Source organism: Aotus nancymaae, unplaced genomic scaffold (assembly GCF_030222135.1).
Source record: "Aotus nancymaae isolate 86718 unplaced genomic scaffold, 86718_ANA_hifiasm-v0.15.2.pri h1tg000062l, whole genome shotgun sequence".
NCBI classification, from domain to species: domain Eukaryota; kingdom Metazoa; phylum Chordata; class Mammalia; order Primates; family Aotidae; genus Aotus; species Aotus nancymaae.
This window is the reverse complement of record NW_026988476.1, coordinates 19,063,492-19,090,566: the sequence shown is the minus strand read 5'-3', so window position 1 is coordinate 19,090,566 and position 27,075 is coordinate 19,063,492.

The window sequence follows — 27,075 nt, the reverse complement described above, 5'->3', positions numbered from 1 at the left end:
TGATGAGGCTTCTATATACAAGCTTGTAGGAAGGAAATGAATTGATGAACCTTTAAAGTTACAGATTAAATACATTTGAATTATCTTGCTTTTGGTCATTCTTTACTAAACAACTGTTTTATGCTGATAGTTAAAAATCATAAAGCTTCTCTTTATAATTTTTTAAATGTTGTATTGAGTTGCATTTGCTGTCCTATGAGATAAACCTGCAAAAGTTTACTATCGGCTAGCTATACTCAAACAACTGTCTTACGTAAGTAGTTCAGGAACTCAAAAGTTATACTTGTATAACCATATTATATAACCAAATTATGGTTGTATAATTACAACCTTGATCTCCTTTTTGTCTAATCTCATGACCACCCTCTGAATTCAGGCCCTTGTTTCCTGACCCATGGACAATTACAATAACCACTGACACTATTTTCTTCAGGCATCCTCTTCCAATCTGTTCTCCACACTGCCACCTGAGCTGTCTTTCTAAAACATCACTCCCTGCTGAAAGCCAACTCCTGTAGAATACAATTCAAACTGCTTACATGGATACACACGTGTTTTGATAACCTAGCTCTAACCAACAGTCTTAGCCGTATCCTTTAAGAGTAGGAAGACCATGTAATTTACATTTCGTACCAGGACACTTTTGATAGTAAAAGAAGGAACTATTTATAATTTCTCTGAGACAAGTTTAAACTGGACTATCAAGGCAAGCAAGAAAATATGATTACCTTGTTTAATAGCCAATGGTTTCTTTACTTTCCCAGGATAAATCAGTGGCTCCCTGCTCTGCTCTAGAGCACACAGCAACATTCCTCTACTTAGCAATTTCACATTGTATTTTGGGTATCCTCATCACGTATATTTCCACCACTAGACTCAGAGGTCCAAGAATTCAAAGACACATCTTTGCAACCTGGTACCAAGTACAGGACCAGATACTTAAAAGGCTTTCAACAGCTGTTTTTTGGTGGTGGATTAATATTGAAGCAGAGGACTGACAGACCTAAGCAGAAGAAGTAAGCAAATATCCAAGAAACGGGACAAAAGTCAGTTAAAGATCTAATCACCTAGATAAATCCATAAAATTATGTTTACATGGAAGCAGTACATATATGCATATTCATCCAAAGGAAAGGAGTATTATATATAAAAGACCGACATTACCTGTGTAAACATTTGTTACATGTTTCAGTCTTTGTATTTCTTCTTTGAGATGAAACAATAACTTTGCATTCTCCTTTTAAATGGCGAGGTACAAAAATAAAAGACAAATTTTTAGCATCCTGATTTTAAAATGCTTCACGATTCGTTAAATAGTACTTATTATGGCTCCAAAAGCCTCTCTTCCTAGTCACGCCGGGACTGTAACATTTCTTTTCAAATTCATACTAAGAAATGATCCTCCAATTATTCTGCTCAGTTGATTAAGATAGTTCATGCTTTACTCCTTACAAATGTTCCTCTCCTGTGTGATGTTTCCCACACAGGATCATCACAGCTGATTCTGTGTAATCACCACAGCAGAAATAAGTGAACAAAAGATGTAACTCTAATGAAAACAGCTATGCCTCCAAATGGTATCTCATCAGGGATCCTGATGAAAAATGCTCAGAACTTCAAGTCTATTTTCTTATTTTGCAAAAGCCTATATTTTATTTTAAAAGCATTTAATTTAAAATGACATAAAATAATTTAAAAATGAAAATGGGAGGACAAATATGCAATATTATATAGGCAAGCCTTTGTATTAATAGTTTCAATAACTTTAACATTTTTCACGAGACATATACTCTTTAATGGTAAAGTATAAGGTAAGGACCCTCATCCAAACTCCTGAAAACTGTCACCCTTAGGAGAGCCCTCATCATTCCAGAAATCTCCCAAGTTTCAACAGCTTTCTCAGACTAAGTTAGACATCACCTGGGAATTAAATAAGTTAACAGATATTAAGCATTTAAAGCACTTTCTGGCATACTTTATGTTAGTTAATAATATTGCAAGATATTTTATTTAACTCTGAGATTTATTCATCTCTGTTATATGCAAACTTGTCCTTCTCATTAAGTTCTCTAGATTTTTTGAAGGTTTTATATTCCACTCTGTATTTACGGTAACCCCTAGAAAATATAACCTCCAACAACCTCATATTATAACTTCTGAGTTGTCTTTACTCCAACGACTCTCACTTCTGTTCACTCAGTTACTTCCTATAATGGCCACATCAAAGATTTTGTGATCATCAAAAAATATTCTGCTTAAGAAACTACCCAAGGTCAATACCTTCTATCACAGCAGCTGATCTTTTGATTTTGATTTAATCAAGAAAATCCCATCCCGGCACCACACAAGATGATCTTCAACCTCAAATCTTCCTTATTTATACCATTAGTCATTCTTGTTTGTTTCAGAGATTACATGGTCCTCTTCCTGCTCAAGGCCAAATTCTCTCCCTAAATCTTGTCCCTTTCTCCTTCTTTCTTCCCCTTCTTGTTATCATTGATTCTCTATGGGCAATTTCTCTTCCAATCTCTCTCTCTCTCTCTCTCTTTCTCTCTTTCTCTCATGTTTCCCCTTACCTGAGAACAAGTTCAAATATTGTATGTCAGGGCAACTCTTCCTGAGTTTTCATCCAGCTCTAGATACTGCCTAATTTTTCCATATCTTATCCAATTTTGTCAAAAATAAATCTTTATGTCATGTTTCCAGTTCCTCACCTCCCATTCACTAATTCATTATTGTCTTCATTCAACAAAATGGATCAAGTGCTTCCTAAGTGTCTGACAGTTAACTCTAACCCAAACTCTTACTTCATAAATTCATTAACGTTTATATTTCAGCTTGTCTTTTTTTTGCTTTTAGTTTTTGATAGTGTTAATCACTTCATCAGCCTCCTCTCCCACTGTGTCTCTGTGAACATACCCATTTTTATGTTTTCTTCTACCTCATGTCAAGGGAAAATTGTACCAAACAGAATCAAGCCAGGAAGTCTATTCAAACTATGGCAATAGGGGAGAAAGATTAAATTCGACTCTGCTGAAACAAAAGGCAGGAAGATTTTTAAATGCTGGTGAGAACTAGTGGAAAAAGTACTGGAGGATGTTGTAGGAGTAGGTCAGTGTGATCAGGTCATCTGTGTTTGCCCACTGGTGTTTATTAGTTTCTTATGCTCCTGCAAATATCGGAAACAGGGGCACCATTTCCTTAGATGATAATATTTCAAAGGGAAAACCCACAGACTCTTAAGAAAGACATTCCTGGTAACATCACACACTTGGGCCTGTAGGGAGGTGGGGAGCACGGGGAGGGAGAGCATTAGGAAAAATACCTAATGCATGCGGGGCTTAAAACCTAGACAACAGGTTGATGGGTGCAGGAAACCACCATGCCACATGTATACTTATGTAACAAACCTGCACATGCTGCACATGTATCCCAAAACTTAAAGTATAATAAATAATTTTTTTTTTTTTTTTTGAGACGGAGTTTCGCTATTGTTACCCAGGCTGGAGTGCAATGGCGCGATCTCGGCTCACCGCCACCTCCGCCTTCTGGGTTCAGGCAATTCTCCTGTCTCAGCCTTCTGAGTAGCTGGGATTACAGGCACGCGCCACCATGCCCAGCTAATTTTTTGTATTTTTAGTAGAGACGGGGTTTCACCATGTTGACCAGGATGGTCTCGATCTCTTGACCTCGTGATACGCCCGCCTCGGCCTCCCAAAGTGCTGGGATTACAGGCATGAGCCACCGCGTCCAATAAATAATTTTTTTTTTTTTAAAAAGAAAGATATACATTCTTGGATTGTAGAAGATTTACTCACAAGGGACAGAGGAAGAATTTATAGTTGCAAGTTTTGTAAAGTCAATGTTCTAAGAAAAGGGAGGTCAGGGGCCTAAAGATAGGGTTCTTTAGAGAGAAACTGTTTAAAGTTCAGTCCAACTGAGGGGAATGTTAAGGCTAATTTGATCACTGTCTATTATGCTTTCGCTTCTTTCTTTGTCCTTCTTCCATCACATCTTAAAATTAGGGATCCTTAATAATTATTCTTTCACCTACTACTGCTCATTTTATTCAGTACCTAACCTGGGATGCCTTGGCTATCTCATAGTCTCAGTTATCACCCGCTAGATACCCTCCACAGCTTTTCTCATTCATTCATTACCACCCAAAGTCTAATTTTCCTCTCTTAAATATTTCTCAAATAATCCCCCATTAATTTCTATTATAATTTGATTCCTCAGTCATTGCAATAGCTTTTTAAATCAGTGTCCTCCTACAAGTTTGCCTTCACACAGCTGTCAAACATCTAACTAAAATGTAATTGTAACGTGAGACTCCATAGTTAAAAGTACTTCAAATTCTCTACAGAGCCCAAAGATAAAGCCCAGGTTCCCTAACACAGACAGCACAGAAATCTTCATGACCAGGTCTTAGCCCATCTCTTTGGCCCCGTTACTCAAAAGGTTGCCCTGTGAACACCATGATGTCTCTTATCTCTAATCACTAGCTCATTTGTTTTTAACCCATTCTATTCCCATTCCCTCAACAGACCAAATCCAACATGTTTGGTATGATCATCTAAATTCTTACTAAGTTCCTGGCTGGGCATGGGGGCTCATGCCTGTAATCCCAACACTTTGGGAGACTGAGGCAGGTGGATCACCTGAGGTCAGGAGTTCGAGACCAGCCTGGCCAAGAAAGTGAAACCCTGTCTCTTCTAAAACACAAAAAATTAGTCAGGTGTGGTGGCAGGCACCTGTAATTCCAGCTACTCGGGAGGCTGAGGCAGGAGACTCACTTGAACCAGGGAGGCAGAGGTTGCAGTGAGCCGAGATTGTGTTATTTCACTACAGTCTGGGCAACAAGAGCAAAACTCCATCTAAAAAAAATTTAAATAAATAAATAGTTATTAAATTCTTGATCCTCATTAATTGGGTAAAGTGGCCTCTATCATGCTCTGTAGGTAATATTTTGCATTATCCGCAAGTAATTGAGTATGTTTGAACATTTCCCCCTACAGTCTTCATGAGGACTCCATCTTTTCTATTTTGAAATGCCCAGCAAAGAATACAATGCCAATTACATAGTAGATATGGATCAATTATTTATCGAAATAGTTGTTAAATTAAATGAGTGAACAAGTGTCTTAGTCCATTCAGGCTGGTATAACAAAATACCACAGACTGGATCGTTTATAAACAACTGAAATTTATTTGTCACAGTTCTAGGGCTGGGAAGTCCAAGATCAAGGTGCTAGAAGACTAGAAATTTGGTAAAGGCCTATTTCCTGGTAGATGCTACATTCTTACTGTGTCCTCTTATGATAGAACAGTGGTGAATGAGCTCTGTAGGGCCTATTTTATAAGGACACTACTCCTATTGAAGAGGGCTCTGCCTTCATGACCTAAACAGCTCTCAAAAGGTCCCCACCTCCTAATACCATCCCCTCAGAGATTAGAATTGCAGCATATCAGTTTTGGGGAGACATAAACATTCAGACCATAGAAACAGGTAAATCCATAAATGGAAGATTGGATGACTTAGACATCCTTTTATGCTCACAACCAGATTGTAAAAAAAGCAAATATGTCCATCCATACAAATACACACATTTATTAGCAGATATAAAATGACCTTCAAATCTGTTCTGTAAGTTTAGTGAAGTCTAAGTTCACTGACTTTTTAAGTGCTTTTACCATACATTGCACAAAACTTCTGTTGGATGGAGGGGATATGTATAAAAATATTGTAGAGGCAGAATTCAGTTAATCTGATAGAGAACCTCAGGCAATCAGAATTCTGTAAAGACATGATAGCACAGGAGACAATTTTAGAAGCAAGCCTCAGGTACCATTCTGAAAAATGAAAGGGTAAAAGACTCACTACAAATTTTATATCTTGTTTAAGAGCGAATGAGATGTCTAAAATATTTTAGCCAATCTAATATTTTTAAACCACCACTTTATCCCCATAACTCATTTATATCATCCATTATGCTAATTAACGAGCCATTAATTCTGCCAATGAACACGCATTGCTAATGTGCTAATTAGCTAATATTTGGTGTTAGGGATAAAGAAAGCTAAAGCACTTAAAATTGTACTTCTGGAGTGTGGCCTTGCTAATTAAATGTTAGCTGACCACCTCTGGAGTGTGAATACTGGATTAGGGCACCTGACTACTGCTCAGATAGAGATTAAAGCTAATAAATTCACACACTGTTTATGCTAAAGAATTGTCAAGCAGATTATGGTCACCATAACACTCACTGTTTTACATGCATATAAACTCTGACTATTAATAATAGAACTCTGAAACTCTTGTTTATCCTTTCCTTCCACAGAATGAGAAATTATGGTCTTAAGATTTATTTTCCAAATGAATCTGCATACACTTTACAAATGTGGTTTCTCCAATCAATATTTAAGAGAGAAAAGAAAATATATTTGATGTACCTGTCCAAATGTTTAGCATTACACCTCAGAGGAAAATGTATCTTCATATCTTTGTTATGTCATCAGCTTATTGCTTGAAGCATAAAGATAAACTTCTTCAAAGTGCTTCTTTTTATTAACAAGATAGAAAATAAATAAGAACTTTCAACAATCCAAGATACAATCCTTTCTTCCTTAATATCCTCACATTAATCTTTACCTCTGCAATGGTGATGAAAACCATGTAGCATTATTATTGTTTAGTCTTGAATAAGACATATTAGCAAACTTAATCCAAGGGAAATTCATGCCATCATGCATCTGAAATCTGCAGCATTAATACAGTTCTCAAATCTACAGGATAAAGATACAACTTTTTGGAAGTCAAAACGTAATAGATCAACACTCAGTATAGCTCATTTAAATATATTTTGATGTATTTCCTTCTGTTTATCTTAGATATAAATAATAGTTAATTTCATATCTCAAATGCAGTTTTCTGTGTTATATGCTTGATATACTACAGAGGACAAGGAAAGACTCTGGAGTGTTAAATACTAAATCTTTACTCAATTCTTATAAAGAATGACAGAAGTAGACACTAAAGAACAAAAGAAATGTTATTATATTGAAGTAGTTGTAACTATCCATGTCAATATAACAGTGGACAATTCTCACACACACACACACACACACTCCAACACATAATAGATTTTAATCATGTTTTCTTTTAAATACTATAGATGTTACATAGTGTAAGTTAATTAGTTTTATCTCAACTTTGTCTAAATTGAGTTTGGTCAAAACACTGAGCTCTGTTTTCATGTTGGCTAAGGCATTCTACTATGTAGAGTTCATTTGCTCTGGAATAAGTTTTTATAATATTCTATAAGTTCATCAAACTGATAAATATTTTATGCTGTCATTAGTGGAAAATGAACATCCTCAGTCTTCACTATGCCAATATGTAAAATGCAGCTAATCTATTCAGATGAAAATTACAATGAGAGCAATTATTTTATTTGGGATTTACCCTAAGCAAATTTGTGGGGAAAAAATCACCTAGATTTGTTTTACAAATGATTGAACTCCCACTCTTGACACCAATTCTATTCTAATTCCACACTGCCATATTTTATAGCTATACTTGGGCCACCCCTTGATTCTCACAGTGAAATCTTTCCTGTATTTACCTATTTTGAACATAAAACGATATCCAAACCTTCCCATTTTCCGTTCTCCACTCCCCATAAGAGAATGGTACTACTCTTCTCTTATTTCCTCTGTTCCTACATATGAATTAGAAAAGCAAATAAACTAATTTATACTATGCTATTAATATAAGATAATAACTGAATAGGGGGATCCCCTAAGAAACATATTTGAATATTAATGCTTTTATTATTCAACAAATATTCACTGGGTATCTCCAATGTGTTAAGTATTGTTCTATTCTACACTACTGGGGAGGTATTAGTGAAGATCAGTGAAGAAAGCAGACAAAGACATCAGCCTTCATGAAGCATACATTCCAGCAAGGAGAGAAAGAGACAACAGACAACAGACACTAGTATATTTGTATATTAGCAAATGATTAATGCTATGGAAAAAAAGAAGAAATAGAACAGAGTAAGAGGATCTGTAGTGCAGGGAAGGAGAAAGGGTTGCAATCATTGAGAAGGTGACTTATGACCAGAAACTTAAAGGAGGTAAGGAACAAGCTATTCAGACATCTGAGGAGAGTGCTGAGAGCAACCACTGCAAAGGCACTACGGCAGGAAGCAGGCCTATTCTGCTTGAGGAACAGCAAAGAAGACAGTGTGGCTGAGCTGAGCAGAGTGAGCTTTCTTCCTAGAGGGTAGGAAGAACGAGCAGAAAGATAAGAAAAAGAGGAGTGGAAGAGAAGGATAAGATTAGGGCTTTGTTAAGTAAAAAAACTAATGAACTTAACCTGTCATGACCAAAAACAGTGTAGGACACACGAGTTACAACTGCATACTTATTCCTTTATTCATTCAATAAGTTTTGAGTGTCCAATAATATAAAGCACTAAGTGAGGTGTAAAGATTCAAAAATGTAAATGCTGCCTTTAAATTGTTTAAATTTAGCAAGAATACAAAGCAGGAATTAGAGTACAAAGCAAAACGTTATAATGGTAGTATTTATAAGACATACTCATAGGAGAAATAGGTCAAAATAAAGTGCAGCAGAGAAGATGAAAAGTGGAGTTTCAGAAAAGGATAAGCAGTAGTTGAACTGAGATTAGTTGAGCAGAAATGCAGCTGTCTCACACATGGGAAGGGCATTCTCAGCAAAATAAATACAGTCATGTGTTACTTAATGATGGGCATATGTTCTGAGCAATGAGTCATTAGGTAATTTTATCACTGTGCAAACAACATAGAGTGTACTTACATGAACCTAGATGGTATAGCGAACTACACACCTAGGCTATATGGTATAGCCCACTGCTTCTAGGTTACAAACATGCACAGCATATTACTGTACTGAAACACTGTAAAAAAAATAAGAAGACAATAGCATTTGTGTATCTAGATATAGACTTTAAAGCAACAACCATTACAAAAAAAAAGACAAAGAAGGTAATTATATGATGATAAAAGGATCAATGGAACAAAAAGACATTATAATCCTAAATTTACATGCACCTAACACTGGAGCTCCCAGATTCATAAAATAATTACTGTTACACCAAATTAATGAGATAGACAGCAACACAACAAGAGTAGGGGACTTCAATACTCCACTGACAGCATTAGACATATCAAGAAAGTCAACCACTAAACAATGGACTTAAAGTACACTTTAGAACAAATGGACCTAACAGATATTTACAGAACATTCTCCCCAAGAACTGCAAAATATATGTTCTTCTCATTGGCAAATGGAATATTCTCCAAGATAAAGTATATGATAAGCCACAAAACGAGTCTCAATAAATTTTTAAAAACAAAAATCATGTGAAGTATTGTCTCAGAACACAATATAATAAAACTAGAAACCAACTCCAAAGGAACCCCAAAACTACAAATGCATGGAAATTAAACAATCTACTACTGAATGAATTTTCAGCTAACAATGAAATCAAGATAGAAATTAAAAAATTTTTTGAAACGAGTAAGTGAAGTGACACAAGTTATCAAAACCTCTGGGACACAGCAAAAGCAATACTAAGAGGAAATTTTATAAGTGCTAAATCCTTACATCAAGAGGTTGTCACAAAAAAATGACAACTTAATGTCATACCTCAAGGCACTAGAGAAACATGCACAAACTAAACCCAAAGCTATCTGTATTAGTCCATGTTCACAGTGCTTTAAAGATACTACATGAGACTGGGTAATACATAAAGAAAAAAGATTAATTGATTCACAGTTCCACATGGCTGGAGAGGCCTCAGGAAACTTAAAATCATGGCGGAAAGCAAAAGGGAAGCAAGGCACATCTTACATGGTGTCAGGAGATTGTTAGAGGGAAGGGGAAACTGCCACTTTCAAACCATCAGATTTTTATGAGAACCCCCTCACTATCACAAAAGCAGCATAAGGGAAACCACCCTATAATCTAATCACATCTTACCAGCTCCTTCCCTCAACACATGGGGATTACAGCTCCAGATGAGATCTGGGTGGGGACACAGAGCCAAACCATGTCACTAGCAGAAGAAAAGAAATAACACAGCTCAGAGGAGAACTAAATGACAGCTGAAACAAACAAAACAACATAAAAGATCAATGAAACAAAAAGCTGATTATTTGAAAAGATAAACAAAGTTGATAGACAATTAGCTAGATCAACCAAGAAAAGAAGAGAGAAGATTCTAATAACGTCAATTAGAAATGAAATGGGAGATATTAGAACCAACACCGGAGAAATACAAAAGATCATTTGAGACTACTATGAACACCTCTATGTATACAAACTAGAAAACCTAGAGAAAATTGATAAGTTCCTGGAAATATACAAAACCTACTAAGAGAAATAGAAACCCTGAACAGACCAATAAAAAGCAGTAAGACTAAATTAGTAATCATAATTTTAAAAAGGCAACAAAAAAAGCCCAAGGCCAGTTGGATTCACAGGTAAATTCTACCGGACATTCAAAGAAGAATTGGCATCAATCCTACTGAAACTCTTCCAAAAGATTGAGAAAGAGGGAATTCTGCCTAAATAATTCTATGAGGCCAGTATCACCATGATACATAACCAGAAAAGGACATTAAAAAAAAAAAGAAGAAGAAGAAGAAAACTGTAGACCAATAACCCTGATGAACACAGATGCAAAAATCCTCAACAAAATACTAACTAATTAAATCCAACAGTACATCAAAAATATAATACACGATGATCAAGTGGGTTTCATCCCAGGGATGAAACAATGGCTTAACATATGCAAGTCAATAAATGTGACACATTACATAAACAGAATTAAAAGTTAAAACCATATGTTCTTCTTAAAAGATGCAGAAAAAGCATTTGATAAAATCCAGCATCTCTTTAAGACCAAAACCTTCAACTAACTAGGCATAGAAAGGACTTACCTCAAATTAGTAAAAGCCATATATGACAAACCCACAGTCAACATTATACTGAATGGGGAAAAGTTGAAAGCATTCCCACTGGAAATGGAACAAGACTTCCACTTCTATGTGGAAGTCCTAGCCAGAGCAAGCAGGCAAGAGAAAGAAATGAAGGGCATTCAAATTGGAAAGTCAAACTATCACTATTTGCTGATGATGTTATCATATACTTAGAAAACCCTACAGACACCTACAAAAGACTCCTAGATTTAATAAACAAATTCAATAAAATCTCAAGTTACAAAGTCAATGCACACAAATCAGTACCACTGCTATATACCAACAATAACCAACCTGAGAATCAAATCAAGAACTCAATCTCTTTTGCAGCAGATGCCAAATATAATAATAATAATAAGATACCTAGAAATATATTTAACCAAAAGGTAAAAGATTACTACAAGAACTACAAAACACCAATCAAAGAAATTATAGATGACACAAACAAATGAAAACACATCCTATGCTCATAGATTGGAAGAATCAATACTGTAAAAAATGACCATACTGCCCAAAGCAATCTACAGATTCAATGCAATTCCTATAAAAATATCAACATCATTTTTCACAGAATTTGAAAAAGCATCTTAAAATTCATATGGAACCAAAAAAGATCCCAAATGGTCAAAGCAATCCTTAGCAGAAAGAACAAATCTGCAGGCATCACATTACCAGACTTCAAGTTATACTACAAGATTGTATGGAAAGTCAAAATCTGCAGGCATCACATTACCAGACTTCAATTTATACTACAAGACTATAGCAAACAAAACAGCATGGTATTGATATAACAGTAGACACATAGTGTAATAATTGAGTGAGTTGGAAGGAAACATGCCATGCTCTGAGTTCCAAATTAAGACTCCTTTATCAATTAGCTGGCGACCGAGAGTCAGCTCATACTCAAAATCTCTTGACCCTGAGGAAGGGGCTTGATTTCCCTTTACATCTTGATTTAGGTAGGGGAGGGGGAGCTTAGCTGAAGCAGAATTTTACAGAAGCAGAACAAGCAAGTTAGTAGGAGGAGGCTGGTAACCAGGATGCAGGAGGTTTCCATAGTTGTTGGTTACTAGGAGTATTTCCATACAATTGTCAAGAGGGGTGGCAGGGGGAACTTTCCATACAATCAATCACCAAGGAAGGTATTCACAATAACAGATAGACTTGCCAAACAGGATGTGGTTACAATGGTTACAGGTACTGTGAACAGTGTGAACGACTCTTAACAGTTCAAAGCTTTGAGTGCAGCGTGACCCAGTAATGTACCTGAGGGGCCATGGCAGGGAGGAGAGGCTAGAGAGAGCTTGTCAGCTTTTGCAGCTAAGATGGAGTCAGGCTAACACAAGTTAGATTATTATGGTAGACCAATGGAACAAAATAGAGAACCCAAAAATAAAGCCAAATACTTACAACTAACTGATCTACAAAGCACACAAAAACATAAATTGGAGTAAGGACACCCTATTTAATAAATGATGCAGGGAAAATTGGATAGCCTCATGTAGAAGAATGAAACTGGATCCCCACCTCTCATCTTATACAAAAATGGACTCAAGATGGATCAAAGACCTACATATAAGACCTGAAACCATAAAAGTTCTAGAAGATAACCTTGGAATAATTCTTCTGGACATTGGGCTGGGAAAAAAATTCATGACTAAAATGCCAAGAGCAAATGCAACAAAAACAAAACTAAATAAATGAAACTTGACTAAATTAAAAAGCTTCTGCAAAGCAAAAGAAATAATCAACAGAGTAAAAAGACAACCCACAGAATGGGAAAAAATATTTGCAAAGTTTGTATCTGAAAAAAGACTGGTATCCAGAATTTATAAGGAACTCAAACAAATTAACAATAAAAGAACAAACAATCCCATCAGAAAGTGGGCAAAGGACATGCATAGACATTTCTCAAAAGAAGATATACAAATGACCAACAAACATATGAAAAAAATGTTCAGCATTTCTAATTATCAAAGAAATGCAAATTAAAACCACAATTATATATCACTTTATTCCTGCAAGAATAGACATTATTAAAAAGTCAAAAAACAATAGATGTTGGTGTGGATGTGATGAAAAAGGAATGCTTATACACTTATACACTGCTAATGAGAATGTAAATTCACACAACCTCTGTGGAAAATAGTATGGTGATTCATTTAAGAACTAAAAGTAGATCTAACATTCAATCCAACAATCCCACTACTGAGTATCAACCCAAAGGAACAGAATTAATTATATAAAAAAGACACATGCACATATATTTTTATTGCAGCACAGTTCGCAGTTGCCAAGATATGGAACCAACCAACCTAAGTGCCCACTGACTAACTAGTAGTTAAAGAAAAATTAGTATATATATATATATACACACACACACACACACACACACACACACACACACACCCACCATGAGAGACTACTCAGCCTTAGAAAGGAAATGAAATAATGTCTTTTGTAGAAACTTAGATATAGCTTCACCATTATTCTAGGTGAAGTAACTTAGGAATGAACAAACAAATATCATATATCATCACTTGTAGTGGCAGCTAAGCTATGATTACATGAAGGCATACAGAGTGATACATTGGACTTTAGAGACTCAGAGGGAGTAGGCTGGGAATGGGGTGTAAGATTAAAAACTACATATTGAGTACAACGTACACTACTTGGGTGATGGGTGCACTAAAATTTCACAATTCACCACTACATAATTCATCCATGTAGCAAAAACTACAAAAGCTTATTGGAGTACAGGTGTTTTTTTTTTTTTTTTTTGGCACAGCCAATGCTTTTAATAGAAATATGATCAGGAAGATTTTAAATATCATTTCCTTTTGGTGGGGGCGTGGGGGTTGAATGTTTTGCAGCAACATTTCATTTTTTCTCTGATAAAAAGTATACATTTATTGTAGAAAATATAAAAAATATAAGCAAGCACAAAGAGGAAAATAAGCCATCAACAAGTTTAGTATATTTCCTTCCGGCTTTTTCTATGCAAATAAAAAAATAACTACTGATTACTTTTTAAATGGAACTTTTTTATATTTAAAAATATTAAAAATAAATAAAAAATATATTCTCAAAAAATAAAGAAAATATACAATAAACATATAGCATAAAAGTTAAAAAATGGTACAACTGTATAGGACACTTACTATAAATGAAGCTTGCAGGACTAGAAATTGTTCTGGGTGAAATCAGTGAGTGAATGGTGAGTGAATGTGAAGGCCTATGTCATTACTGAACACTACTGTAGATTTTATAAGCACTATACAGTTAGACTACATTAAATTTATTTTTAAAAATTTCTTTCTTCAATAATGAATCAGAAAGCAGAAAGCAGAAACTGGACCCTTCCTGACACCTTACACTAAAATTAACTCCAGATGGATTAAAGACTTAAACGTAAGACCTAACACCATAAAAACCCTAGAAGCAAATCTAGGCAAAACCATTCAGGACATAGGCATAGGCAAGGACTTCATGACTGAAACACCAAAAGCATTGGCAACAAAAGTCAAAATAGACATATGGGATCCAATTAAACTCCAGAGCTTCTGTACAGCAAAAGAAACAATCATCAGAGTGAACTGGCAACCAACAGAATGGGAAAAAATTTTTGCAATCTACCCATCTGACAAAGGGCTTATATCCAGAATCTACAAAGAACTAAAACAGATTTAAAGAAAAAACAAACAAACCCATCCAAAAGTGGGCGAAGGATATGGACAGGCACTTTACAAAAGAAGACACATATGAGGCTAACAAATATATATAAAAAAAGCTCATCATCACTGATTATTAGAGAAATACTAATCAAAACCACATTGAGATACCATCTCACGCCAGTTAGAATGGTGATCATTAAACAATCTGGAGACAACAGATGCTGGAGAGGATGTGGAGAAACAGGAACACTTTTATACTATTGGTGGGAGTGTAAATTAGTTCAACCATTGTGCAAGACAGTGTGGCGATTCCTCAAGACCTAGAAATAGAAATTCCATTTGACCCAGCAATCCCATTACTGGGTATATATCCAAAGGATTATAAATCATTCTGTTATAAAAAGACATGCACACATATGTTCACTGCAGCACTGTTTACAATAGTAAAGACCTGGAACCAACCCAAATACCCATCGGCAATAGACTGGACAAGGAAAATGTGGCACATATACATCATGGAATACTATGCAGCCATAAAAAAAGATGAGTTTGTGTCCTTTGTAGGGACATGGATGAATCTGGAAACCATAATTTTCAGCAAACTGACACAAGAACAGAAAATCAAACACTGCATGTTCCCACTCATAGGCGGGTATTGAACAATGAGAACACATGGACACAGGGAGGGGAGGCTCACACACACACTGGGGTTTGTTGATGGGAGCCAAGGGAGGGACAGTTAGGGGGTGGGGAGGTCTGGGAGGGATAACATGGGGAGAAATGCCAGATGTAGGTGAGAGGGGGATGGAGGCAGCAAACCACATTGCCATGTGTGTACCTAATGCAACAATCCTGCATGATCTGCACATGTACCCCAGAACCTAAAGTACAATTAAAAAAATGAATCAAATTTAAATTTGAGCTCCAATGCATAGTCAAAAATAATAAAGCAATTAGTGAAAGTGGAAATTTTAGTGAAATAATAAAACAGCTACAGGTGATAGCAAATGAGGCAAAGAAGATATCAGGGAACAGGAAAGGGAGACAGTCAAAGCCCACTGTATTCCCAGGATAAATGTGGCCATACTGAAGGCTGTGCCTCCTGAAGAGTGATACCAAAGTCAAACAGACTTCATGAAAATTGCCTAACCAACTCCTACAACAAATAAATATGCAAACAACAACAAAAACAAACCTAATAAGGGAGGAGAAGAATCATTAACCAATAGCTACAACATATTACCTAAAGTGTCATCTTTATCAAGAAATTATGAGACGTGCAAAGAAACAAGAATGTGTAATACATACAGAAGAGGAAAAACAAGTGACAGAAAATACCTGGGAGAGGTCCCAGAAGGTATATATAACAAAGACTTAAAAGCAAACATTATAAATATGTTCAAAGAACTAAAGGAAACCACGTTTTAAGAAGCAACGAAAGATACGATGACAATGTCTCATCAAATAGAGAATATAGATGTAAAGATGTAAAACAAAAATCCAGTGGAAACACTGGAGTGGAAAAGTACAATAAACTTAAAAGGACTGAAATCATTAGTCCTTTTAGACACTAATAATTGAAAGAAATTTGGGAAATTAACAAATATGTGGAAATTAAACAACATGCCAACAAATAACCAATGGGTCAAATACAAAATCAGAATGGAAATTTAAAAATATTCTAAGATAAATGAAAGATATAAAATTTATCAAATATAGCTGAAGTAGTGTTCAAGATCTCAATCAATAACCCAACCTTCCACCTTAAGACACTGAAAAATGAGGAAGCCCAGCAATTCTACTCCTAGATTTATACTGAAAATAATTTTAAGCCTATACCTGTATATTCAGAGCACCATTATTCATAAGAGCCTAAAAGTGTCAACAGCCCAAACATCCATCAACTGATGTGTGGATAAATAAAATGTGGTATAGCTAAGTGATGAAATATTATTCAGCAATAAACAGGACAAGGTACTGGTAAATGCAACAACATGTACAGCATGAATGAACTTTGAAAACATTGTATTAAGTCCAAGAAGCCAGTCATTAAAAATTAGATATTATATGATTACACTTTTATGAAATGTCCAGAATAGTCAAATCTATACAGACCAAAATAGATTTGTGGTTGCCTAGGGGTAGGTGAGGAATGGTGGTGGAAATGTGGAATAATTGCTGATGTGTATGGGGTTTCTTTCTGGGGAGATTAAAATGTCCTAAAATTGACTGTGGTGATAGTTGCACAACTCCGTGACATTTTAAAAACTACTGAATTGTATACTTTACAAGGTAAAATGTATGGTATGCATTTTATCTCAATAAAGCTGTGTTTTTAAAAATTAAAAAAAAACCTACATATTGACTACAATGTACACTACTTGGGTGATGGGTGCACTAAAATCTCACAATTCACCACTACATAATTCATCCATGTAGCCAAAAACTACAAAAGTTTATTGGAGTACAAGTGTTTTTTGTTCGTTTGTTTGTTTTGCTTTGTTTTGTTTCGCACGGCCAATGCTTTTAATAGAAATCTGATCAGGAAGCTTTTAAATATCATTTCCTTTTTTTGAGGTGGGAGCGAGGAATGTTTTGCAGCAACACTTAACTTTTTCTCTGATAAAAAGTATACATTTATTGTAGAAAATGTAAAAAATACAAGCAAGCACAAAGAGGAAAATGTACTCAACAAGTTTAGTATATTTCCTTCTGGCTTTTTCTATGCAAATAAAAAAATAACTACTGATTACCCACCCATCTTGGCCTCCCAAAGTGCTCAGATTACAGGCGTCAGTCACTGCCCCCCGGCTACTGCAACTTTTTTACTCTATAAATTCTTAATTTTTTGTTTCCTTTTTGACTCTTTTGTAATAACACTTAGCTTACAATACAAATACGTTGTATACTTGTCTAAGAATAGTTTCTTTTTTATATCCTTATCCTATAAAGAGATTCTATTTTTTGCTATTAAAAATTTTATTTATTTATTTTTTACTTTTTAAACTTTGTTTTGTTAAAAACTAAGAGGCAAAGTCACAGTTGCCTAGGCCTAAAGAGAGTCACAGTCTAATATCACTGTCTTCCACCTCCATGTCTTGTCCCTCTGAAAGGTTTTCAGGGACAAGAATATGCATGGAGCTGACAAGAATATGCATGATAACAATGCCTTCTTCCAGAATACCTTCTGAGGGACCTGCTTGAGGTTGTTCTACAGTTTACTTTTTTATACCTAACTATGTAAAGTACTTTTGTACAACTGGAAGGGCGGTTTGTTTACACCAGCACCACAAACATGTCAGTAATGCAGAGCACTAAGACATGATGACAGCAATGATGTCACTAGGTGACAAGACTTCTTCAGCTTTCTTATAATCTTATTGGACCACCATCATATAGAGTCCATTGCCAACCGAAATGTTGTTATGTGGTACATGACTGTAGATAAGTCAGAAAGTAATAAAAAAAATGTTTCCCAGGTATTATAAATAGCTCAGTAGCTTCATAGCAAGAGAATATATCCTCTTGAAAGCATCAGAGTACAGTAAGCTGTATCCTCCATCTTCAGGGTAAATTGTTGGCGGGGGTGGGGGGGTCCTTAGAAAGAAAAATAGCAGAACTAGCCACCCACAAATTTATTTCATTCAAGCTGAAGACCACAGTCTACATGGATACTTCTGGGGTTCTGGAAATCACAAAGGTATCCCTTCCCAATGAAAACAACCTGCAAGATATATCTTAGCCTCCTCTGATTTGACAAGCATAGAGTGTGGCACGTTAGCATAACAGAACAGCAGCACCATTTTCATTTCCACCATCCTCAAGCTACTCTGACTCACATCACCTTTTATCCTAAGAAAGATCCTGCTACATAGCTATTATCTGTCCCCACTTTATGTAACATTAAAGGGAAAATGCTTTTAAATTGCTGCAACAGACTGTTTCTTTGTTTCAGGCAATCCCTGACATTCATCTCAGAAGTAGATCAAGTTTAAGAAAGCTCAGTAAGGGGTTATTTTTAATATTCATCAGGGGTAGCCATCAGAGCCTCACGTAAGATGGAAGCTAAGACAAAGAAGATCCCCTGGAAATGTCAGCAGAGCAGATCCTAAGGAGAAGATACCAGTGAAGGAGTCCTTGTGACCAAACAGCCAAAGGTCCCTAACAACTGTGATGTCTAATATTCAATTTTAGGCAATTTCGTTAAAATTACAGTAATCCTTTTCCCTCCTACCTTTATTATGCTCCAGAAATGAAAAGAGTAACAACCGTTTATAGGGCAAAGCTAGGGGAGAGCAAAGTTGACAAGGTGAAACAGTGATGGGTTTCAAGAATAGAGCAGAAGAAAGAATTTACAAGTGTGTCTGTTTCTCTTTTTCTCCACTGTCATCATCCTGGTTTAAGCAACTGTCACAGTAAATATGACAGAGTTGCAAAAGTGTTCCTCCTTCTCTTCTTTGTAGAAATAATCCAGCATGGATGTGGTGAAAGAGAAATGCTTATACACTGCTGATGTAAATTCATACAACCTCCGTGGAAAACAGTATGGCGATTCCTTTAATTTTGCCCTAACTAATCCACTTTTCCTCATGATTCCTTACTGTGGAGTACATAAACAAAAAACAAACAAATAAACAAAAATGCTAAATGTCCACTCTGATAAACTCAATCTGACATGCTACCCAAATATTCCCCTTTAGATAATGTTAAGACTTTTTAGTCAGAACTGTTTCATTTCCAATTTTTGTCCCCGTCTCCTGATCAATTTTAAGATGGCTTCATGGTGTAGCTCATGGGGATAGGTATGGTCTATGTGATCTAGAGGTGAGGGGATATGGGGTGGTATTACGGCTCTCTGGGTGTCTGAGGTGATGGCTCTTGCTTCATGGATTGCTACTTAGCCTGCCAGTCTTCATAGCTAAACTCAGTAGCTATAGATCTTATAACCCAATTCCTCTGATCTAGGTGAGGATCCGGTAGTGTTGTCTGGTTTTCTTCAATTCTGTTACCCCCACAGGTCCCTCTGAACCCCTGCCATATTAAGCTAGCTTCTACTTTGCATTTTCCTCCCTACATGCCTCTTATTGTTCGTGACAAAAGGGACCCCATGATAGACAGCACAGCACTCAATCCAGCATCCAAACCATACATGACACTAAGCAATGAAAGAAAGGAATTTAGAAATTGTTCCTCATTTCCCTTTCTTTCTCTCTCTCTTTCTCATGTTTGAATTTACACCAACTACTACCCTGCAAAATTCTTTTTTGACTGTCAGACTCTAACAATTGACTCTCTTATTCTCCTTTCATTCCTGTTTCATCATCTTAATTCTGGGGGGCAGATGGATATGCTTCAAGCAGACTACAGAGTTAATGTATACACACAAAAATGAAAAATTTAAAAATGTTTTTGTATATTACTGATTTTGTTCCATGAGGTCTCAGTCAGTAAGTATTTGTTGGCATGAAAGAAGTAAATACATTTTCAAATTGAAACAAAGTGAAATACAGAAAATAGCAACAACCCTACCAAACCTATCTACCCACATACCTGGTAATAAAACTCTGGAAAATAATAAGTTCCTGCAAGTCTTTCTTCACCTTCCTACAGTTTTGTCTTACAGAAATAAAGTGTCTGTAAATATTTTAAAAAGAAAAAAATTAGTGCTTTATAAGTTCATGGTGGCAGTTTATGGTAGAAGTTGAAGTTTTATAAGCCTAGACTTTAGCATAAAGCAAAGCAGAGCAAAAAGATGCTTATTTTGTTCTGCTTTTCTTCAAGGAGAAAAATAATCTTCAATAGATAAAGAAAAAACTACTGAAAGATATTGAAAATGTACCTGTTTTAAATGAAAATAATTTCTAAAGCTTAGAATAATTCTACTTCATGATATGAAAAGACATCACCGTTGTAATTGAGATCTATTGCCTATAATTTTGAAAAATTTTAACTAATGAGAAAGGGAAGGCTTTGAGAACAAGACTGTATTAGAGCTGCTCCTTTTCACTTTCATGGAAGTAAGTGAAAATGTTCTTCAAAGAAAATGAAGCAAAGGCCCAAATTTGGGAAAACACAAAATAAAATTTAGCTCTAGTGCTGATACATGTGAGGAGGCAGCTAGAAAAAAGCCTGGAAAAGACTGAAATCAGATCCTAGGGAACGAAGAATACCAGCCTAAGTAATTTATTCACTGTACTTTATTTATCCTTTTACCTTAGGGACACAACTCAAAGCATATATATTCTCCTTATTATTTATTTTATAAAAAAAAAATACTCCCTATCATTAGCACAACTTGAGGGATTCTATGCCGATGTGTGTAGTCAGCCATGATCTCTTGGATTGTTTCAATCATGTATATGTGTTTTACCAGTATTATCAACAAGGGACCAAGTCAAGGAAACTAAACCCAAGTGGGCATGCCCTAAGAACGGAATCAGGCTGGGCGCAGTGGCTCACGCCTATAATCCCAGCACTTTGGGAGGCCGAGGCGGGTGTATCACGAGGTCAAGAGATTGTCAACATGGTGAAACACCGTCTCTACTAAAAATACAAAAAAATTAGCTGGGCATGGTGGCGCACGCCTGTAGTTCCAGCTACTCCGGAGGTTGAGGAAGGAGAATTGCCTGAACCCAGGAGGCGGAGGTTGCGGTGAGCCGAGATCGCTCCATTGCACTCCAGCCTGAGTAACAAGAGTGAAATTCCATCTCCAAAAAAAAAAAAAAAAGCGATTGAGAGGAGATACAGTTTTCACATCAATTTCAAAGGCGAATTATACAAGCCTTGTCATAGAGCCAAAAAAAAAAAAAAAAAAAAAAAATCTCCAAGGATGGAAAATAATGGGATGGCTAAAAAACCAAAAGGCCCAGACAGAGCAGATCTGTTAGACTAACAAGAAGCATGAAGAAATATAGGAAAAAGAGCTACATTTTACATTACCTAATTCCACTTACTACAAAGTACCCAAGCACAGAAAGTTTGACTTAACACCCACAAAACAAATTATGATTTCCAAAGATTGATAGATTTCCCCCCCATGCCCAGTCATGCCAGGGTTCTTTTCTTCCTTTATGAGACTCATGATGCTTTCCATGCTTTTTCCAAAGAAAGAAATCAGAATGTGTTTCTTTAACAATATATCTTTTCCATTGCCTCCCAAATTTTACAATCGTAAGTGGAAATAGATTTCTCCATACTTTATGTATCTTTCTCCAAAGAGAGGAGAAATTTATACTCAGTAACTACCTCTGCCTTTTTCCCCTTCAAGGGGTGAAAGTGATGACTCAAGTATAAAAGAAGAGTGAGAACTACAGTAAAATGAAAGTTTAAATTCATATAGAAACAGAAATTTTACTTTCAGATTTTCTTTATAAAAAATGTTCACAATATTCTTTAGAAAACACATTATGAATAACTACTTTGCTGCTCAAACCCATTGAATATTGCACTGGGCATACTCCAGCATTTAATGAATATTTATTGAATGACTGGTAGGCTCTGAAGAACAAGTAAGTAAGGACTAAACACTGCATCAGTTAGTATTTTCAACAGAGGCTGATGATTAGGAAACCATTTATGATCAACAATAAAAGATGAACATACAATAAAGATAATTTGCTTCAGAGCATTCATAACCAAATTGAAAGTAATTTTTAACTTCTGATTCCAGGTGTGATGATGGAAACAGGATGGGACTTACAACTACAAAACTGAACAGGCAGTACAAGGATGTGATCCCTAAATAAAGGGGAAAAGCAAGACACGTCCTAGGATTGTACCAGTCAGCTGCCTGGAGTCAGTTTCTAGGCTGCAAACCAAGGAAGGGGAACCCAATTAGAGTCCAGAGTGTCATTAAATTGAAAAAAACAGAGATTGGAGTTTGAGAATGCCAAGGCAGCTAGAATTTGCCTTCTAAAATACCAGACGGGGCCAGGCACAGTGGCTCATTCCTCTAATCCCAGCATTTTGCGAGTCTGAGGCTAGTGGATCACTGGAGGCCAGGAGTTCAAGACCAGTCTGGCCAACATAACGAAACCCTGTCTCTACTAAAAATACCAAAACTTAGCGAAGCACAGTGGTACCTGCCTGTAATCCCAGCTACTTGGGAGGCTGAGAGAAGAGAATTGCTTGAGCCCAGGAGGCAGAAGTTGTAGTAAGTCAAGATTATGCTACTGCATTCTCACCTGGGTGACAGAGCAAGATTTTGTCTTAAAAAGAAATTTTTTTAAAGTAAAATTAAAAAAATAATAAAACACCAGACAGGCATGAACTGCACAGAGAGAACTCTGGAGACTCTGGTTAAATACTGAGCTGCTCATATATGAGGGAAAACTATCCAAGACCAAGAAAATAACCTCTGAAAAGTAGGAAGCAGAGTTTACACTGGACTTAAAATTATTCGTATTCCAACCAGACAATGTAAAAACACCTCATAATCCAAAGGACATTGGCTAAAATTCTGAGAAAGATATCTCCTTAATAATGGGGCTAAATTATGCCTATATTAGAATCTGTTCTGGACTCACCCTAAGTTTAAAATAAAGCTTCAGATGATCCAATTGATTTTAAATAATGTAACATGTTAGAATAAAGCACAACACAGTTTAAAGAATACAACCAAGTGTGGTGGCTCATGCCTATAATCGCAGCATTGTGGGAAGCTGAGGGGGTAGATCACTTGAGCACGGGAGTTTGAGACCAGCCTGGGCAACATGGCAAAACCCTGTCTCTATAAAAATACAAAAATTACCTGGGCATGCTGATGTGCATCTGTAATCCCAGGTACTTGGGAGAGTGGGATTGAAGGATCACCCAAGCCTTGTAAGGGTGAGGTTGCAGTGAGCCATGATCGTGCCACTGCACCCCAGCCTGGGTGACAGAGTGAGACACTGTCTCAAAACAAAAGAACAACTGAACACAGCAACCAAGAACATATAATCTACAATAACCATCAGATCATCATCTAATAAATATTACTAGGTAGACAGAAAAAAAAGGAACATATGACTCATGACTAAGTATCAGTCCATGGAATCAAACACAGAAATACCAGATCATAGAATTAGCATTAAAGTACATTTAAAGGACTACCATAAATATTTGTCATAGGTTCGAGAAGGTAGAGAAAAACCTGAACATAACGAGGAAAGAAATGGATAATATACAAAATGCATAGTGAACTTGGAGAAACACAGAGAAAATATAGTAAGGGAAAGTGACAGCATCAGTAATTTGTAGGATAATAATTGCAAGCAGACTAACATATTTGTAATCAGGAGTCCAGAAGAGAGAAAGGAGACAGAAAAATAATGTTTGAAAGAAACCAAATCTGGTTTTTAAAAAATGAAACCTCAGATCTAAGAATCCAACAAACCTGAAGTAAAAGAAAAGTAAAGAAAACTCACAAGGCCATATAAGAAAGTTGCTGAATACCAGAAGTAAGAGAAAAATTTGAAAAGCAGCTTAAGGAAAGAATGATATCATGACAGATAATACTATCCGACTGAATGTTTAACCACATGTTCTCTGGCAGGGAGCATGATGTATAGTATTTGCTGATTCCTGTGGCATTGCTACTTCTAGCTGGTCTATCTACCACTGATGTCCCTGAATGCTGAGTTTGAGGCTGAGGCACACAATTAGTTCTCACAAGGTAGTAATAAGTTAAACATAGCACACCATTACACAGAGAAAAAACCAATATATGAATGACGGCAGACTTCTTGTCAGAAGCCATGCAAGCAGTAAGACAAAGACACAGTTAGTTTAAAGCAGTGACAGAAGAAAAATCGAAAAATCAACTTGGAATCACCTACTAAGCAAAAAAATCTTTCAAAAACAAAGGCACACTAAAAACTCCCTGACTTAAACAAAAGCTTAACTTAAAGAAAACTGACCACCAGCAGGCTAAAATATACTACAATAAATATTAAAATAATTTCTTAAGATAGAAGGAAAATACTATCAGATGAAAATTTGGATAGACACACAGGAAAAAAGAGTGGCTCAAGTGATAATCCTGTCAATAAGCACAAGAAGTATGTATTTCTCTTTTTAAAACTTTTTAAATTATAATTGATTATTAAAAGCAGAAATCATGACATATGTGGACATTTATTACTTACATAGAATTAAAATACATGCCAACAATAACACAAAGAATAGGAAAAGAAATGAAAATGTATGTTTTAAGGTTCTACGTGCTAAGTAAAATGACGCTTTATTTGAAGGTAGACAGTAAAAAGTAAAGATGCATATTGTAAAACCTAGAACAAATATTACAATAAAACAAGAAAGTACAGATTTTAAGTCAAAAGTAGAGATAAAAATAATCCAGAAAAATCAGAGAAAAGAAAAAAGTATAAAAAAGGTTTCGACAAATGAAAAATAGCAAGATAGTATTTTAAACTCACATTGATGGATACTATAGTAAATGTAAATGATCCACACACTCCAATTAAAAGGAAGAGATAGAAAGATTTGATCAAAAATAGGACCCTGGCTGGGCGCGGTGGCTCAAGCCTGTAATCCCAGCACTTTGGGAGGCCGAGGCGGGTGGATCACGAGGTCAAGAGATCGAGACCATCCTGGTCAACATGGTGAAATCCCGTCTCTACTAATACAAAAAATTAGCTGGGCACGGTGGCGCGTGCCTGTAATCCCAGCTACTCAGGAGGCTGAGGCAGGAGAATTGCCTGAACACAGGAGGCGGAGATTGCGGTGAGCCGAGATCGCGCCATTGCGCTCCAGCCTGGGTATCAAGAGCGAAACTCCGTCTCAAAAAAAAAAAAAAAAAAAAATAGGACCCTAATATATGCTGTCAATAGGAAACCCACTTTAAACATATAGATATAGGTAAGTTAAAAGATCAAAAAGAAATATGCCATAGAAACAGGAATAAAAAAAAAAAGCTGAAGTAGCTATGTTACTATCGTACAAACTAAATTTCAGGGCAAAAATATTAACTAGGATAAAAAGAATCTTTTTATAATGATAAATATGTCAATTCATCAAGAGGCCATAACAATCCTCAATGTATAAGCTCCTCAACAGAGATGCAAAATATATGAGGCAAAAACTGCAAAAAACGGGGGAAAAAATACACATTCACAACTGTGATGGTTAATACTGAGTGTCAACTTTTTTAGATTGAATGATACAAAGTAATGTTCTTGGGTGTGTCTGTGAGAAAGTTGCCAAAGGAGATTAATATTTGAGTCAGTGGACTGAAAGAGGCAGCCCCACCCTCAGTCTTGGTTACAACATCTACTCAGTGGCCAGCATGGCCAGAATAAAAAGCAGGCAGAAGAACACTGAGAGATTAGACAGGCCTAGCCTCCCTGCCTACATCCTTCTCCTATGCTGGATGCTTCCTGCCCTCGAACATTGGACTCCAAGCTCTTCAGCTTTGGGACTTGGACTGGCTTCCTTGCTCGTCAACTTGCAGACAACCTATTGTGTGACCTTGTGATTGTGTGAGTTAATACTCCTTAATAAATTACCCTTTATATATACATCTATCCTATTAGTTCTGTCCCTCTAGTGGACCCTGATTAATACAACAACTATAGTGGGATATTTCAATACCCCTTCTCAGCAACTGACAGAACAAAAACCAGATTCAGTAAAGATATAAAATATTTAAACAACACAATGAAGGAAGTTATTTAATTGAGAGTCACAGAACTCAAACTACAAAGCCAGAATACACATTCTTTCTTAAATGCATTCACCAAGATAAATGACATTTAACATAGATTTATTCATTTATAAAACAAGTCTCAATCAAGTTGATACGATTGAAATCAGGCCAGTAAACTATCTGACAACAAGGTAATTAAAGTAGAAATAAGTAATGGAAGGGTATCTGGAAAATCCTCAACTTTTTGAAAATTATACAGTATGCTTCTAAATAGTTAAGGGTGAAAGAAGAAATCTTGAAGGAAATTGAAAAAGACATTAATATAATGAAAATGAATACAGAATATTCAAGAATTGGGGAATTCAACCAGAATGATGCTTAGGAGGACATTTATAGCATTAAATGCTTATCTTAGAAAAGGAAAGGGATTTCAAATAAATGATCTAAGCTTTCATCTTAGATCATACAAAATCAATGACAAAAATAAATGATAAATAACATTTTAAAGAGCAAAAACTAATGAAATAATTAACAGAAAACAGAAAAATAAATAGAACTGAAAGGTGGTTTTTGAGATGTCAAGAAAATGGAAAAATGTCTAACCAGACTGATGACAAAAAAATAAGGAAAAAGTCACCCATTACCAATATTGTGGATGTCACTATGGGCATTACTATGAATCAAACATTTAAAGATTAAGAGAAAATTATGAACAATTGCCTATAAA